The 16,194-nt window shown below is 56.2% G+C and overlaps 1 long non-coding RNA gene across 1 annotated transcript; it reads right to left on the minus strand.

Annotated features, from left to right (window-relative positions):
* Window positions 1-288: 288 nt before the first annotated feature.
* LOC147645380 (uncharacterized) lies at window positions 289-16,064 on the minus strand. The gene is made up of 39 exons (XR_015282386.1): window positions 15,679-16,064; window positions 15,556-15,597; window positions 15,292-15,461; window positions 15,130-15,208; window positions 13,957-15,052; window positions 13,834-13,875; window positions 13,576-13,739; window positions 13,414-13,492; window positions 12,300-13,336; window positions 12,177-12,218; window positions 11,913-12,082; window positions 11,751-11,829; window positions 10,639-11,673; window positions 10,516-10,557; window positions 10,258-10,421; window positions 10,096-10,174; window positions 8,982-10,018; window positions 8,859-8,900; window positions 8,595-8,764; window positions 8,433-8,511; window positions 8,196-8,355; window positions 7,272-8,156; window positions 7,149-7,190; window positions 6,891-7,054; window positions 6,729-6,807; window positions 5,615-6,651; window positions 5,492-5,533; window positions 5,228-5,397; window positions 5,066-5,144; window positions 4,829-4,988; window positions 3,893-4,789; window positions 3,770-3,811; window positions 3,512-3,675; window positions 3,350-3,428; window positions 2,236-3,272; window positions 2,113-2,154; window positions 1,850-2,018; window positions 1,688-1,766; window positions 289-1,610 (listed from the first exon to the last, which is right to left on the minus strand). It is a non-coding gene; the product is annotated as an uncharacterized LOC147645380 (long non-coding RNA).
* Between the last annotated feature and the right edge of the window lie 130 nt (window positions 16,065-16,194).

A 16,194-nucleotide genomic window follows, 5' to 3' on the forward strand; every position in this document is an offset into this window, starting at 1 on the left:
CGCAATTTGGTTAGGTTGCTTTTAGTAATGCATAGAGCTCATTGAACGGTTTGCTGTTTAGTAAGTTGTTGAGGTTTTTTTAAGCAGATTTGGTTGTGTTAGGTTTTATATAGCTTTTTGTGTTTTGTTTTACTTTTAGGATGTGGTATGAATTTTTAGTAAAAAGAGTGTAGTGGGGTTTTTTTTGCTCCTCTTCTAATAAACTGGGTATAATTACTAACACACTTTTAAAACATGTTACTGGGATTGGGATGAAGGGTAGACCAAAGAAACAATAAACTAAAGCTATTTGGTACAAACTTCAGTACTTTTATAACGTTTTTACCCATCATTATTACTGACCTTAGCATAAGAGCTATTTTAATCTGCGCTCTTTTACTGTGAAAGTTATGTAGTAGGGACAGTATTGGAGTTATTTTTGGATAAGAAAACAAACTTAGGGACAAGAAAGGCATCAAAACCTCCAAAAAGCTCAGAGACTAGAACAACATAAAGGCCTCCACCCTGAGAGACATGAACTTAAGTAACACCATTACAAAGTCCTTTATCCCAGCACACAGTAAGGACCAATGCAACATAATCAGCATAGGTTTTCTTATTCTTCTGAACCCCACATTCGGCAGCAAATAATAAAATGCTTAGGAAGCTAAGACACAACTCAAAGCACTGCAGGATAACTTCACAGATGCAGACATCTTGTGTTGACCTAGGAAAAGCCTCTAGACACCAAAGTAAAACCTACGTCACAAATTTCAAATTACAGGGGCCTGGGACTTGGCCTTTTACACCTACAGCCAGGCTGGGCAGCAGGGCAGAGCAGCTCCGGGACAACTACACCCAGACACCCGTGACACACCACACAACGGACGAGGGGACACAATGGGGAGACAAAAGTCTGGGCCACAAGGACGGCCACAAGGACTGAGAGAATGCGGAATGAGATGAGCCGGGTGAGAATGAAGGCGAGCTGATGAAGCTCGCAGAACCCGGGAGGAAGAAGATGCTGACAGAATGACAAACTCCAGGAACCGCCAAGACGGAGGCCCAAGAATCTTATGGCCGCAATCCTCTACCTATCTTTGCGTTTCTTCAAGTCCTAAGCCGCAACAATGGATCCTCGCGGCGCACGGCTGTTGACACAGCTCGGAACAAGAGGTCTAAAAGACATCCAATCGGATGCTTGTCAAAAGAGACGCGATTCCAAGGCCTCTGAGAGCTGCCGAGCCGAGGAGCCCAGAGATTGGAGATGTTATAAGTGTTGCTGGGGTTTCTGGTAAGCCCCCAGAAGGGATAAGGGAAGGCACATACAACACAGGAGGCACAAAAGACACAGAAGGCACGATGGACGAGTGACACGACGCGCCCAGAGGCTGCTCTGTCCTGCACACCTCAGCACTGTGAACAAAAGTGAGGCTCTCCCACCGTGCGGCCTAAGGGGCCACAGCCTGAACCGCCCCGAGCCGGCACCCGGCTTTCATCCCCTCTGCGGGTCATAGCCTTTGACTCAGCTCTCGGATGCCCGCTGGGGAGGATCCACACGGAGCGCCAAGGAAGGCCGCCTGGCTATCCGGGAAGTTCCTGCCATCGCCAGGCTGTCGTCTCTCCGTCAGCTACCAAAAATAAAACAGAAAATCAGCAGCTGATCTGTGCAGGGTGTCGGCCAAAACCCGACAATTCCGCTACTCACGGTCTCCTGCGAACGGCCGTGTCCTGAGGCCGCACGATACGGCCACGCCGGGACCAGGCAGCGCCGTCGCAGGGCGCGCCTGAGTTAAGAGAAGAAAAAGTGATGTGGCGTTGCTGAGACTTGAACAGGCCCTCGCTCCTCCTCCCGACATCCCCAACTCACGGGAAGCCCTCGGCCCCTTCCTGAAGGCCACCCACACGGCCCCTTTACGTGGAAAAGGCTCCGTCACGCGGTCCCTGTGACGCTTCCGCAGGGCTCACGGGAGCGGCGAAGCAGGCGTGGCGTGCCGGCCGGCTGGCGACGGGGTCTCGACGAAACGCGACTGGACCGCCTAAAGCATGCAAACAAGAAGGGACGCTTGGCGTTGCACCAGAAACTGAGAGCCCAGCGATAACAACAGCCTCCCTCCACCGGTCAACGCTCACCTTGCCCGCTTCACCTTGACTGCTGCTAGCCGGCTCTATTTCCTAAAAATAAAGACAAAGAGGAGACCTGTAACAACACAGGGACCGGTTCCAGTTGCCCTGCAAAGACAAACATTGACTTACCTTCTCAGGGGAACCCCCTTACCCTGGATGGGGCGCTCTGCCACCGATTTCATCCGTCCGCATCTGAAAGAGAGCTGAGACAAAAGGCAAAGTGCTGCAGGGTAACTTCACAGCTCCAGACATCTTGCGTTGCTCTAGGGATATGTTCTAGACCCCAACTACACCCTACATCACAAATTTCAAATTACAGGGGCCTTGGACTTGGCCTTTTACACCTACAGCCAGGCTGGGCAGCAGGGCAGAGCAGCTCCGGGACAACTACACCCAGACACCCGTGACACACCAGACAACCGACGAGGGGACACAATGGGGAGACAAAATTCTGGGCCACAAGAACGGCCGCAAGGACTGAGAGAATGCGGAACAAGATGAGCCGGGTGAGAATGAAGGCGAGCTGATGAAGCTCGCAGAACCCGGGAGGAAGAAGATGCTGACAGAATGACAAACTCCAGGAACCGCCAAGACGGAGGCCCAAGAATCTTAAGGCCGCAATCCTCTACCTATCTTTGCGTTTCTTCAAGTCCTAAGCCGCAACAATGGATCCTCGCGGCGCACGGCTGTTGACACAGCTCGGAACAAGAGGTCTAAAAGACATCCAATCGGATGCTTGTCAAGAGAGACGCGATTCCAAGGCCTCTGAGAGCTGCCAAGCTGAGGAGCCCAGAGATTGGAGATGTTATAAGTGTTGCTGGGGTTTCTGGTAAGCCCCCAGAAGGGATAAGGGAAAGCACATACAACACAGGAGGCACAAAAGACACAGAAGGCACGATGGACGAGTGACAGGACGCGCCCAGAGGCTGCTCTGTCCTGCACACCTCAGCACTGTGAACAAAAGTGAGGCTCTCCCACCGTGCAGCCTAAGGCGCCACAGCCTGAACCGCCCCGACCCGGCACCCCGCTTTCATCCCCTCTGCGGGTCGTAGCCTTTGACTCAGCTCTCGGATGCCCGCTGGGGAGGATCCACACGGAGCGCCAAGGAAGGCCGCCTGGCTATCCGGGAAGTTCCTGCCATCGCCAGGCTGTCGTCTCTTCGTCAGCTACCAAAAATAAAACAGAAAATCAGCAGCTGATCTGTGCAGGGCGTCGGCCAAAACCCGACAATTCCGCTACTCACGGTCTCCTGCGAACGGCCGTGTCCTGAGGCCGCACGATACGGCCACGCCGGGACCAGGCAGCGCCGTCGCAGGGCGCGCCTGAGTTAAGAGAAGAAAAAGTAATGTGGCGTTGCTGAGACTTGAACAGGCCCTCGCTCCTCCTCCTGACATCCCCAACTCACGGGAAGCCCTCAGCCCCTTCCTGAAGGCCACCCACACGGCCCCTTTACGTGGAAAAGGCTCCGTCACGCGGTCCCTGTGACGCTTCCGCAGGGCTCACGGGAGCGGCGAATCAGGCGTGCCGACCGGCTGGCGACGGGGTCTCGACGAAACGCGACTGGACCGCCTAAAGCATGCAAACAAGAAGGGACGCTTGGCGTTGCACCAGAAACTGAGAGCCCAGCGATAACAACAGCCTCCCTCCACCGGTCAACGCTCACCTTGCCCGCTTCACCTTGACTGCTGCTAGCCGGCTCTATTTCCTAAAAATAAAGACAAAGAGGAGACCTGTAACAACACAGGGACCGGTTCCAGTTGCCCTGCAAAGACAAACATTGACTTACCTTCTCAGGGGAACCCCCTTACCCTGGATGGGGCGCTCTGCCACCGATTTCATCCGTCCGCATCTGAAAGAGAGCTGAGACAAAAGGCAAAGTGCTGCAGGGTAACTTCACAGCTCCAGACATCTTGCGTTGCTCTAGGGATATGTTCTAGACTCTAACTACAACTGACATTACAAATTTCAAATTACATCACAAATTTCAGTCACAAATTGCCTTGGACTTGGCCTTTTACACCTACAGCCAGGCTGGGCAGCAGGGCAGAGCAGCTCCGGGACAACTACACCCAGACACCCGTGACACACCACACAACGGACGAGGGGACACAATGGGGAGACAAAACTCTGGGCCACAAGGACGGCCACAAGGACTGAGAGAATGCGGAATGAGATGAGCCGGGTGAGAATGAAGGCGAGCTGATGAAGCTCGCAGAACCCGGGAGGAAGAAGATGCTGACAGAATGACAAACTCCAGGAACCGCCAAGACGGAGGCCCAAGAATCTTATGGCCGCAATCCTCTACCTATCTTTGCGTTTCTTCAAGTCCTAAGCCGCAACAATGGATCCTCGCGGCGCACGGCTGTTGACACAGCTCGGAACAAGAGGTCTAAAAGACATCCAATCGGATGCTTGTCAAGAGAGACGCGATTCCAAGGCCTCTGAGAGCTGCCGAGCCGAGGAGCCCAGAGATTGGAGATGTTATAAGTGTTGCTGGGGTTTCTGGTAAGCCCCCAGAAGGGATAAGGGAAGGCACATACAACACAGGAGGCACAAAAGACACAGAAGGCACGATGGACGAGTGACAGGACGCGCCCAGAGGCTGCTCTGTCCTGCACACCTCAGCACGGTGAACAAAAGTGAGGCTCTCCCACCGTGCGGCTTAAGGGGCCACAGCCTGGACCTCCCCGTCCCCAAAGCTGACTCAGATATCCCAGGTCACAAGTCCCGACCCGGCACCCCGCTTTCATCCCCTCTGCGGGTCGTAGCCTTTGACTCAGCTCTCGGATGCCCGCTGGGGAGGATCCACACGGAGCGCCAAGGAAGGCCGCCTGGCTATCCAGGAAGTTCCTGCCATCGCCAGGCTGTCGTCTCTCCGTCAGCTACCAAAAATAAAACAGAAAATCAGCAGCTGATCTGTGCAGGGCGTCGGCCAAAACCCGACAATTCCGCTACTCACGGTCTCCTGCGAACGGCCGTGTCCTGAGGCCGCACGATACGGCCACGCCGGGACCAGGCAGCGTCGTCGCAGGGCGCGCCTGAGTTAAGAGAAGAAAAAGTGATGTGGCGTTGCTGAGACTTGAACAGGCCCTCGCTCCTCCTCCCGACATCCCCAACTCACGGGAAGCCCTCGGCCCCTTCCTGAAGGCCACCCACACGGCCCCTTTACGTGGAAAAGGCTCCGTCACGCGGTCCCCTGTGACGCTTCCGCAGGGCTCACGGGAGCGGCGAAGCAGGCGTGCCGTGCCGGCCGGCTGGCGACGGGGTCTCGACGAAACGCGACTGGACCGCCTAAAGCATGCAAACAAGAAGGGACGCTTGGCGTTGCACCAGAAACTGAGAGCCCAGCGATAACAACAGCCTCCCTCCACCGGTCAACGCTCACCTTGCCCGCTTCACCTTGACTGCTGCTAGCCGGCTCTATTTCCTAAAAATAAAGACAAAGAGGAGACCTGTAACAACACAGGGACCGGTTCCAGTTGCCCTGCAAAGACAAACATTGACTTACCTTCTCAGGGGAACCCCCTTACCCTGGATGGGGCGCTCTGCCACCGATTTCATCCGTCCGCATCTGAAAGAGAGCTGAGACAAAAGGCAAAGTGCTGCAGGGTAACTTCACAGCTCCAGACATCTTGCGTTGCTCTAGGGATATGTTCTAGACCCCAACTACACCCTACATCACAAATTTCAAATTACAGGGGCCTTGGACTTGGCCTTTTACACCTACAGCCAGGCTGGGCAGCAGGGCAGAGCAGCTCCGGGACAACTACACCCAGACACCCGTGACACACCAGACAACCGACGAGGGGACACAATGGGGAGACAAAATTCTGGGCCACAAGAACGGCCGCAAGGACTGAGAGAATGCGGAACAAGATGAGCCGGGTGAGAATGAAGGCGAGCTGATGAAGCTCGCAGAACCCGGGAGGAAGAAGATGCTGACAGAATGACAAACTCCAGGAACCGCCAAGACGGAGGCCCAAGAATCTTAAGGCCGCAATCCTCTACCTATCTTTGCGTTTCTTCAAGTCCTAAGCCGCAACAATGGATCCTCGCGGCGCACGGCTGTTGACACAGCTCGGAACAAGAGGTCTAAAAGACATCCAATCGGATGCTTGTCCAAAGAGACGCGATTCCAAGGCCTCTGAGAGCTGCCAAGCTGAGGAGCCCAGAGATTGGAGATGTTATAAGTGTTGCTGGGGTTTCTGGTAAGCCCCCAGAAGGGATAAGGGAAAGCACATACAACACAGGAGGCACAAAAGACACAGAAGGCACGATGGACGAGTGACAGGACGCGCCCAGAGGCTGCTCTGTCCTGCACACCTCAGCACTGTGAACAAAAGTGAGGCTCTCCCACCGTGCAGCCTAAGGCGCCACAGCCTGAACCGCCCCGACCCGGCACCCCGCTTTCATCCCCTCTGCGGGTCGTAGCCTTTGACTCAGCTCTCGGATGCCCGCTGGGGAGGATCCACACGGAGCGCCAAGGAAGGCCGCCTGGCTACCCGGGAAGTTCCTGCCATCGCCAGGCTGTCGTCTCTCCGTCAGCTACCAAAAATAAAACAGAAAATCAGCAGCTGATCTGTGCAGGGCGTCGGCCAAAACCCGACAATTCCGCTACTCACGGTCTCCTGCGAACGGCCGTGTCCTGAGGCCGCACGATACGGCCACGCCGGGACCAGGCAGCGCCGTCGCAGGGCGCGCCTGAGTTAAGAGAAGAAAAAGTAATGTGGCGTTGCTGAGACTTGAACAGGCCCTCGCTCCTCCTCCTGACATCCCCAACTCACGGGAAGCCCTCAGCCCCTTCCTGAAGGCCACCCACACGGCCCCTTTACGTGGAAAAGGCTCCGTCACGCGGTCCCTGTGACGCTTCCGCAGGGCTCACGGGAGCGGCGAAGCAGGCGTGCCGGCCGGCTGGCGACGGGGTCTCGACGAAACGCGACTGGACCGCCTAAAGCATGCAAACAAGAAGGGACGCTTGGCGTTGCACCAGAAACTGAGAGCCCAGCGATAACAACAGCCTCCCTCCACCGGTCAACGCTCACCTTGCCCGCTTCACCTTGACTGCTGCTAGCCGGCTCTATTTCCTAAAAATAAAGACAAAGAGGAGACCTGTAACAACACAGGGACCGGTTCCAGTTGCCCTGCAAAGACAAACATTGACTTACCTTCTCAGGGGAACCCCCTTACCCTGGATGGGGCGCTCTGCCACCGATTTCATCCGTCCGCATCTGAAAGAGAGCTGAGACAAAAGTCAAAGTGCTGCAGGGTAACTTCACAGCTCCAGACATCTTGCGTTGCTCTAGGGATATGTTCTAGACTCTAACTACAACTGACATTACAAATTTCAAATTACATCACAAATTTCAGACACAAATTGCCTTGGACTTGGCCTTTTACACCTACAGCCAGGCTGGGCAGCAGGGCAGAGCAGCTCCGGGACAACTACACCCAGACACCCGTGACACACCACACAACGGACGAGGGGACACAATGGGGAGACAAAACTCTGGGCCACAAGGACTGAGAGAATGCGGAATGAGATGAGCCGGGTGAGAATGAAGGCGAGCTGATGAAGCTCGCAGAACCCGGGAGGAAGAAGATGCTGACAGAATGACAAACTCCAGGAACCGCCAAGACGGAGGCCCAAGAATCTTAAGGCCGCAATCCTCTACCTATCTTTGCGTTTCTTCAAGTCCTAAGCCGCAACAATGGATCCTCGCGGCGCACGGCTGTTGACACAGCTCGGAACAAGAGGTCTAAAAGACATCCAATCGGATGCTTGTCAAGAGAGACGCGATTCCAAGGCCTCTGAGAGCTGCCGAGCCGAGGAGCCCAGAGATTGGAGATGTTATAAGTGTTGCTGGGGTTTCTGGTAAGCCCCCAGAAGGGATAAGGGAAGGCACATACAACACAGGAGGCACAAAAGACACAGAAGGCACGATGGACGAGTGACACGACGCGCCCAGAGGCTGCTCTGTCCTGCACACCTCAGCACGGTGAACAAAAGTGAGGCTCTCCCACCGTGCGGCTTAAGGGGCCACAGCCTGGACCTCCCCGTCCCCAAAGCTGACTCAGATATCCCAGGTCACAAGTCCCGACCCGGCACCCCGCTTTCATCCCCTCTGCGGGTCGTAGCCTTTGACTCAGCTCTCGGATGCCCGCTGGGGAGGATCCACACGGAGCGCCAAGGAAGGCCGCCTGGCTATCCAGGAAGTTCCTGCCATCGCCAGGCTGTCGTCTCTCCGTCAGCTACCAAAAATAAAACAGAAAATCAGCAGCTGATCTGTGCAGGGCGTCGGCCAAAACCCGACAATTCCGCTACTCACGGTCTCCTGCGAACGGCCGTGTCCTGAGGCCGCACGATACGGCCACGCCGGGACCAGGCAGCGTCGTCGCAGGGCGCGCCTGAGTTAAGAGAAGAAAAAGTGATGTGGCGTTGCTGAGACTTGAACAGGCCCTCGCTCCTCCTCCCGACATCCCCAACTCACGGGAAGCCCTCGGCCCCTTCCTGAAGGCCACCCACACGGCCCCTTTACGTGGAAAAGGCTCCGTCACGCGGTCCCCTGTGACGCTTCCGCAGGGCTCACGGGAGCGGCGAAGCAGGCGTGCCGTGCCGGCCGGCTGGCGACGGGGTCTCGACGAAACGCGACTGGACCGCCTAAAGCATGCAAACAAGAAGGGACGCTTGGCGTTGCACCAGAAACTGAGAGCCCAGCGATAACAACAGCCTCCCTCCACCGGTCAACGCTCACCTTGCCCGCTTCACCTTGACTGCTGCTAGCCGGCTCTATTTCCTAAAAATAAAGACAAAGAGGAGACCTGTAACAACACAGGGACCGGTTCCAGTTGCCCTGCAAAGACAAACATTGACTTACCTTCTCAGGGGAACCCCCTTACCCTGGATGGGGCGCTCTGCCACCGATTTCATCCGTCCGCATCTGAAAGAGAGCTGAGACAAAAGGCAAAGTGCTGCAGGGTAACTTCACAGCTCCAGACATCTTGCGTTGCTCTAGGGATATGTTCTAGACCCCAACTACACCCTACATCACAAATTTCAAATTACAGGGGCCTTGGACTTGGCCTTTTACACCTACAGCCAGGCTGGGCAGCAGGGCAGAGCAGCTCCGGGACAACTACACCCAGACACCCGTGACACACCAGACAACCGACGAGGGGACACAATGGGGAGACAAAATTCTGGGCCACAAGAACGGCCGCAAGGACTGAGAGAATGCGGAACAAGATGAGCCGGGTGAGAATGAAGGCGAGCTGATGAAGCTCGCAGAACCCGGGAGGAAGAAGATGCTGACAGAATGACAAACTCCAGGAACCGCCAAGACGGAGGCCCAAGAATCTTAAGGCCGCAATCCTCTACCTATCTTTGCGTTTCTTCAAGTCCTAAGCCGCAACAATGGATCCTCGCAGCGCACGGCTGTTGACACAGCTCGGAACAAGAGGTCTAAAAGACATCCAATCGGATGCTTGTCAAGAGAGACGCGATTCCAAGGCCTCTGAGAGCTGCCAAGCTGAGGAGCCCAGAGATTGGAGATGTTATAAGTGTTGCTGGGGTTTCTGGTAAGCCCCCAGAAGGGATAAGGGAAAGCACATACAACACAGGAGGCACAAAAGACACAGAAGGCACGATGGACGAGTGACAGGACGCGCCCAGAGGCTGCTCTGTCCTGCACACCTCAGCACTGTGAACAAAAGTGAGGCTCTCCCACCGTGCAGCCTAAGGCGCCACAGCCTGAACCGCCCCGACCCGGCACCCCGCTTTCATCCCCTCTGCGGGTCGTAGCCTTTGACTCAGCTCTCGGATGCCCGCTGGGGAGGATCCACACGGAGCGCCAAGGAAGGCCGCCTGGCTACCCGGGAAGTTCCTGCCATCGCCAGGCTGTCGTCTCTCCGTCAGCTACCAAAAATAAAACAGAAAATCAGCAGCTGATCTGTGCAGGGCGTCGGCCAAAACCCGACAATTCCGCTACTCACGGTCTCCTGCGAACGGCCGTGTCCTGAGGCCGCACGATACGGCCACGCCGGGACCAGGCAGCGCCGTCGCAGGGCGCGCCTGAGTTAAGAGAAGAAAAAGTAATGTGGCGTTGCTGAGACTTGAACAGGCCCTCGCTCCTCCTCCTGACATCCCCAACTCACGGGAAGCCCTCAGCCCCTTCCTGAAGGCCACCCACACGGCCCCTTTACGTGGAAAAGGCTCCGTCACGCGGTCCCTGTGACGCTTCCGCAGGGCTCACGGGAGCGGCGAAGCAGGCGTGCCGGCCGGCTGGCGACGGGGTCTCGACGAAACGCGACTGGACCGCCTAAAGCATGCAAACAAGAAGGGACGCTTGGCGTTGCACCAGAAACTGAGAGCCCAGCGATAACAACAGCCTCCCTCCACCGGTCAACGCTCACCTTGCCCGCTTCACCTTGACTGCTGCTAGCCGGCTCTATTTCCTAAAAATAAAGACAAAGAGGAGACCTGTAACAACACAGGGACCGGTTCCAGTTGCCCTGCAAAGACAAACATTGACTTACCTTCTCAGGGGAACCCCCTTACCCTGGATGGGGCGCTCTGCCACCGATTTCATCCGTCCGCATCTGAAAGAGAGCTGAGACAAAAGGCAAAGTGCTGCAGGGTAACTTCACAGCTCCAGACATCTTGCGTTGCTCTAGGGATATGTTCTAGACTCTAACTACAACTGACATTACAAATTTCAAATTACATCACAAATTTCAGTCACAAATTGCCTTGGACTTGGCCTTTTACACCTACAGCCAGGCTGGGCAGCAGGGCAGAGCAGCTCCGGGACAACTACACCCAGACACCCGTGACACACCACACAACGGACGAGGGGACACAATGGGGAGACAAAACTCTGGGCCACAAGGACGGCCACAAGGACTGAGAGAATGCGGAATGAGATGAGCCGGGTGAGAATGAAGGCGAGCTGATGAAGCTCGCAGAACCCGGGAGGAAGAAGATGCTGACAGAATGACAAACTCCAGGAACCGCCAAGACGGAGGCCCAAGAATCTTATGGCCGCAATCCTCTACCTATCTTTGCGTTTCTTCAAGTCCTAAGCCGCAACAATGGATCCTCGCGGCGCACGGCTGTTGACACAGCTTGGAACAAGAGGTCTAAAAGACATCCAATCGGATGCTTGTCAAGAGAGACGCGATTCCAAGGCCTCTGAGAGCTGCCGAGCCGAGGAGCCCAGAGATTGGAGATGTTATAAGTGTTGCTGGGTTTCTGGTAAGCCCCCAGAAGGGATAAGGGAGGCAGCCTGAGGGCTGCTCTGTCTGCACACCTCAGCACGGTGAACAAAAGTGAGGCTCTCCCACCGTGCGGCTTAAGGGCCACAGCCTGGACCTCCCCGTCCCCAAGCTACCGAGTCAATATCCCAGGTCACAAGTCCCGACCCGGCACCCCGCTTTCATCCCCTCTGCGGGTCGTAGCCTTTGACTCAGCTCTCGGATGCCCGCTGGGGAGGATCCACACGGAGCGCCAAGGAAGGCCGCCTGGCTATCCAGGAAGTTCCTGCCATCGCCAGGCTGTCGTCTCTCCGTCAGCTACCAAAAATAAAACAGAAAATCAGCAGCTGATCTGTGCAGGGCGTCGGCCAAAACCCGACAATTCCGCTACTCACGGTCTCCTGCGAACGGCCGTGTCCTGAGGCCGCACGATACGGCCACGCCGGGACCAGGCAGCGTCGTCGCAGGGCGCGCCTGAGTTAAGAGAAGAAAAAGTGATGTGGCGTTGCTGAGACTTGAACAGGCCCTCGCTCCTCCTCCCGACATCCCCAACTCACGGGAAGCCCTCGGCCCCTTCCTGAAGGCCACCCACACGGCCCCTTTACGTGGAAAAGGCTCCGTCACGCGGTCCCCTGTGACGCTTCCGCAGGGCTCACGGGAGCGGCGAAGCAGGCGTGCCGTGCCGGCCGGCTGGCGACGGGGTCTCGACGAAACGCGACTGGACCGCCTAAAGCATGCAAACAAGAAGGGACGCTTGGCGTTGCACCAGAAACTGAGAGCCCAGCGATAACAACAGCCTCCCTCCACCGGTCAACGCTCACCTTGCCCGCTTCACCTTGACTGCTGCTAGCCGGCTCTATTTCCTAAAAATAAAGACAAAGAGGAGACCTGTAACAACACAGGGACCGGTTCCAGTTGCCCTGCAAAGACAAACATTGACTTACCTTCTCAGGGGAACCCCCTTACCCTGGATGGGGCGCTCTGCCACCGATTTCATCCGTCCGCATCTGAAAGAGAGCTGAGACAAAAGGCAAAGTGCTGCAGGGTAACTTCACAGCTCCAGACATCTTGCGTTGCTCTAGGGATATGTTCTAGACCCCAACTACACCCTACATCACAAATTTCAAATTACAGGGGCCTTGGACTTGGCCTTTTACACCTACAGCCAGGCTGGGCAGCAGGGCAGAGCAGCTCCGGGACAACTACACCCAGACACCCGTGACACACCAGACAACCGACGAGGGGACACAATGGGGAGACAAAATTCTGGGCCACAAGAACGGCCGCAAGGACTGAGAGAATGCGGAACAAGATGAGCCGGGTGAGAATGAAGGCGAGCTGATGAAGCTCGCAGAACCCGGGAGGAAGAAGATGCTGACAGAATGACAAACTCCAGGAACCGCCAAGACGGAGGCCCAAGAATCTTAAGGCCGCAATCCTCTACCTATCTTTGCGTTTCTTCAAGTCCTAAGCCGCAACAATGGATCCTCGCGGCGCACGGCTGTTGACACAGCTCGGAACAAGAGGTCTAAAAGACATCCAATCGGATGCTTGTCCAAAGAGACGCGATTCCAAGGCCTCTGAGAGCTGCCAAGCTGAGGAGCCCAGAGATTGGAGATGTTATAAGTGTTGCTGGGGTTTCTGGTAAGCCCCCAGAAGGGATAAGGGAAAGCACATACAACACAGGAGGCACAAAAGACACAGAAGGCACGATGGACGAGTGACAGGACGCGCCCAGAGGCTGCTCTGTCCTGCACACCTCAGCACTGTGAACAAAAGTGAGGCTCTCCCACCGTGCAGCCTAAGGCGCCACAGCCTGAACCGCCCCGACCCGGCACCCCGCTTTCATCCCCTCTGCGGGTCGTAGCCTTTGACTCAGCTCTCGGATGCCCGCTGGGGAGGATCCACACGGAGCGCCAAGGAAGGCCGCCTGGCTACCCGGGAAGTTCCTGCCATCGCCAGGCTGTCGTCTCTCCGTCAGCTACCAAAAATAAAACAGAAAATCAGCAGCTGATCTGTGCAGGGCGTCGGCCAAAACCCGACAATTCCGCTACTCACGGTCTCCTGCGAACGGCCGTGTCCTGAGGCCGCACGATACGGCCACGCCGGGACCAGGCAGCGCCGTCGCAGGGCGCGCCTGAGTTAAGAGAAGAAAAAGTAATGTGGCGTTGCTGAGACTTGAACAGGCCCTCGCTCCTCCTCCTGACATCCCCAACTCACGGGAAGCCCTCGGCCCCTTCCTGAAGGCCACCCACACGGCCCCTTTACGTGGAAAAGGCTCCGTCACGCGGTCCCTGTGACGCTTCCGCAGGGCTCACGGGAGCGGCGAAGCAGGCGTGCCGGCCGGCTGGCGACGGGGTCTCGACGAAACGCGACTGGACCGCCTAAAGCATGCAAACAAGAAGGGACGCTTGGCGTTGCACCAGAAACTGAGAGCCCAGCGATAACAACAGCCTCCCTCCACCGGTCAACGCTCACCTTGCCCGCTTCACCTTGACTGCTGCTAGCCGGCTCTATTTCCTAAAAATAAAGACAAAGAGGAGACCTGTAACAACACAGGGACCGGTTCCAGTTGCCCTGCAAAGACAAACATTGACTTACCTTCTCAGGGGAACCCCCTTACCCTGGATGGGGCGCTCTGCCACCGATTTCATCCGTCCGCATCTGAAAGAGAGCTGAGACAAAAGGCAAAGTGCTGCAGGGTAACTTCACAGCTCCAGACATCTTGCGTTGCTCTAGGGATATGTTCTAGACTCTAACTACAACTGACATTACAAATTTCAAATTACATCACAAATTTCAGTCACAAATTGCCTTGGACTTGGCCTTTTACACCTACAGCCAGGCTGGGCAGCAGGGCAGAGCAGCTCCGGGACAACTACACCCAGACACCCGTGACACACCACACAACGGACGAGGGGACACAATGGGGAGACAAAACTCTGGGCCACAAGGACGGCCACAAGGACTGAGAGAATGCGGAATGAGATGAGCCGGGTGAGAATGAAGGCGAGCTGATGAAGCTCGCAGAACCCGGGAGGAAGAAGATGCTGACAGAATGACAAACTCCAGGAACCGCCAAGACGGAGGCCCAAGAATCTTATGGCCGCAATCCTCTACCTATCTTTGCGTTTCTTCAAGTCCTAAGCCGCAACAATGGATCCTCGCGGCGCACGGCTGTTGACACAGCTCGGAACAAGAGGTCTAAAAGACATCCAATCGGATGCTTGTCAAGAGAGACGCGATTCCAAGGCCTCTGAGAGCTGCCGAGCCGAGGAGCCCAGAGATTGGAGATGTTATAAGTGTTGCTGGGGTTTCTGGTAAGCCCCCAGAAGGGATAAGGGAAGGCACATACAACACAGGAGGCACAAAAGACACAGAAGGCACGATGGACGAGTGACACGACGCGCCCAGAGGCTGCTCTGTCCTGCACACCTCAGCACGGTGAACAAAAGTGAGGCTCTCCCACCGTGCGGCTTAAGGGGCCACAGCCTGGACCTCCCCGTCCCCAAAGCTGACTCAGATATCCCAGGTCACAAGTCCCGACCCGGCACCCCGCTTTCATCCCCTCTGCGGGTCGTAGCCTTTGACTCAGCTCTCGGATGCCCGCTGGGGAGGATCCACACGGAGCGCCAAGGAAGGCCGCCTGGCTATCCAGGAAGTTCCTGCCATCGCCAGGCTGTCGTCTCTCCGTCAGCTACCAAAAATAAAACAGAAAATCAGCAGCTGATCTGTGCAGGGCGTCGGCCAAAACCCGACAATTCCGCTACTCACGGTCTCCTGCGAACGGCCGTGTCCTGAGGCCGCACGATACGGCCACGCCGGGACCAGGCAGCGTCGTCGCAGGGCGCGCCTGAGTTAAGAGAAGAAAAAGTGATGTGGCGTTGCTGAGACTTGAACAGGCCCTCGCTCCTCCTCCCGACATCCCCAACTCACGGGAAGCCCTCGGCCCCTTCCTGAAGGCCACCCACACGGCCCCTTTACGTGGAAAAGGCTCCGTCACGCGGTCCCCTGTGACGCTTCCGCAGGGCTCACGGGAGCGGCGAAGCAGGCGTGCCGTGCCGGCCGGCTGGCGACGGGGTCTCGACGAAACGCGACTGGACCGCCTAAAGCATGCAAACAAGAAGGGACGCTTGGCGTTGCACCAGAAACTGAGAGCCCAGCGATAACAACAGCCTCCCTCCACCGGTCAACGCTCACCTTGCCCGCTTCACCTTGACTGCTGCTAGCCGGCTCTATTTCCTAAAAATAAAGACAAAGAGGAGACCTGTAACAACACAGGGACCGGTTCCAGTTGCCCTGCAAAGACAAACATTGACTTACCTTCTCAGGGGAACCCCCTTACCCTGGATGGGGCGCTCTGCCACCGATTTCATCCGTCCGCATCTGAAAGAGAGCTGAGACAAAAGGCAAAGTGCTGCAGGGTAACTTCACAGCTCCAGACATCTTGCGTTGCTCTAGGGATATGTTCTAGACCCCAACTACACCCTACATCACAAATTTCAAATTACAGGGGCCTTGGACTTGGCCTTTTACACCTACAGCCAGGCTGGGCAGCAGGGCAGAGCAGCTCCGGGACAACTACACCCAGACACCCGTGACACACCAGACAACCGACGAGGGGACACAATGGGGAGACAAAATTCTGGGCCACAAGAACGGCCGCAAGGACTGAGAGAATGCGGAACAAGATGAGCCGGGTGAGAATGAAGGCGAGCTGATGAAGCTCGCAGAACCCGGGAGGAAGAAGATGCTGACAGAATGACAAACTCCAGGAACCGCCAAGACGGAGGCCCAAGAATCTTAAGGCCGCAATCCTCTACCTATCTTTGCGTTTCT

The sequence above is a fragment of the Cyanistes caeruleus genome, unplaced genomic scaffold (genome assembly GCF_971803275.1).
Source record: "Cyanistes caeruleus unplaced genomic scaffold, bCyaCae1.hap1.1 HAP1_SCAFFOLD_430, whole genome shotgun sequence".
In the NCBI taxonomy this organism is placed as follows: domain Eukaryota; kingdom Metazoa; phylum Chordata; class Aves; order Passeriformes; family Paridae; genus Cyanistes; species Cyanistes caeruleus.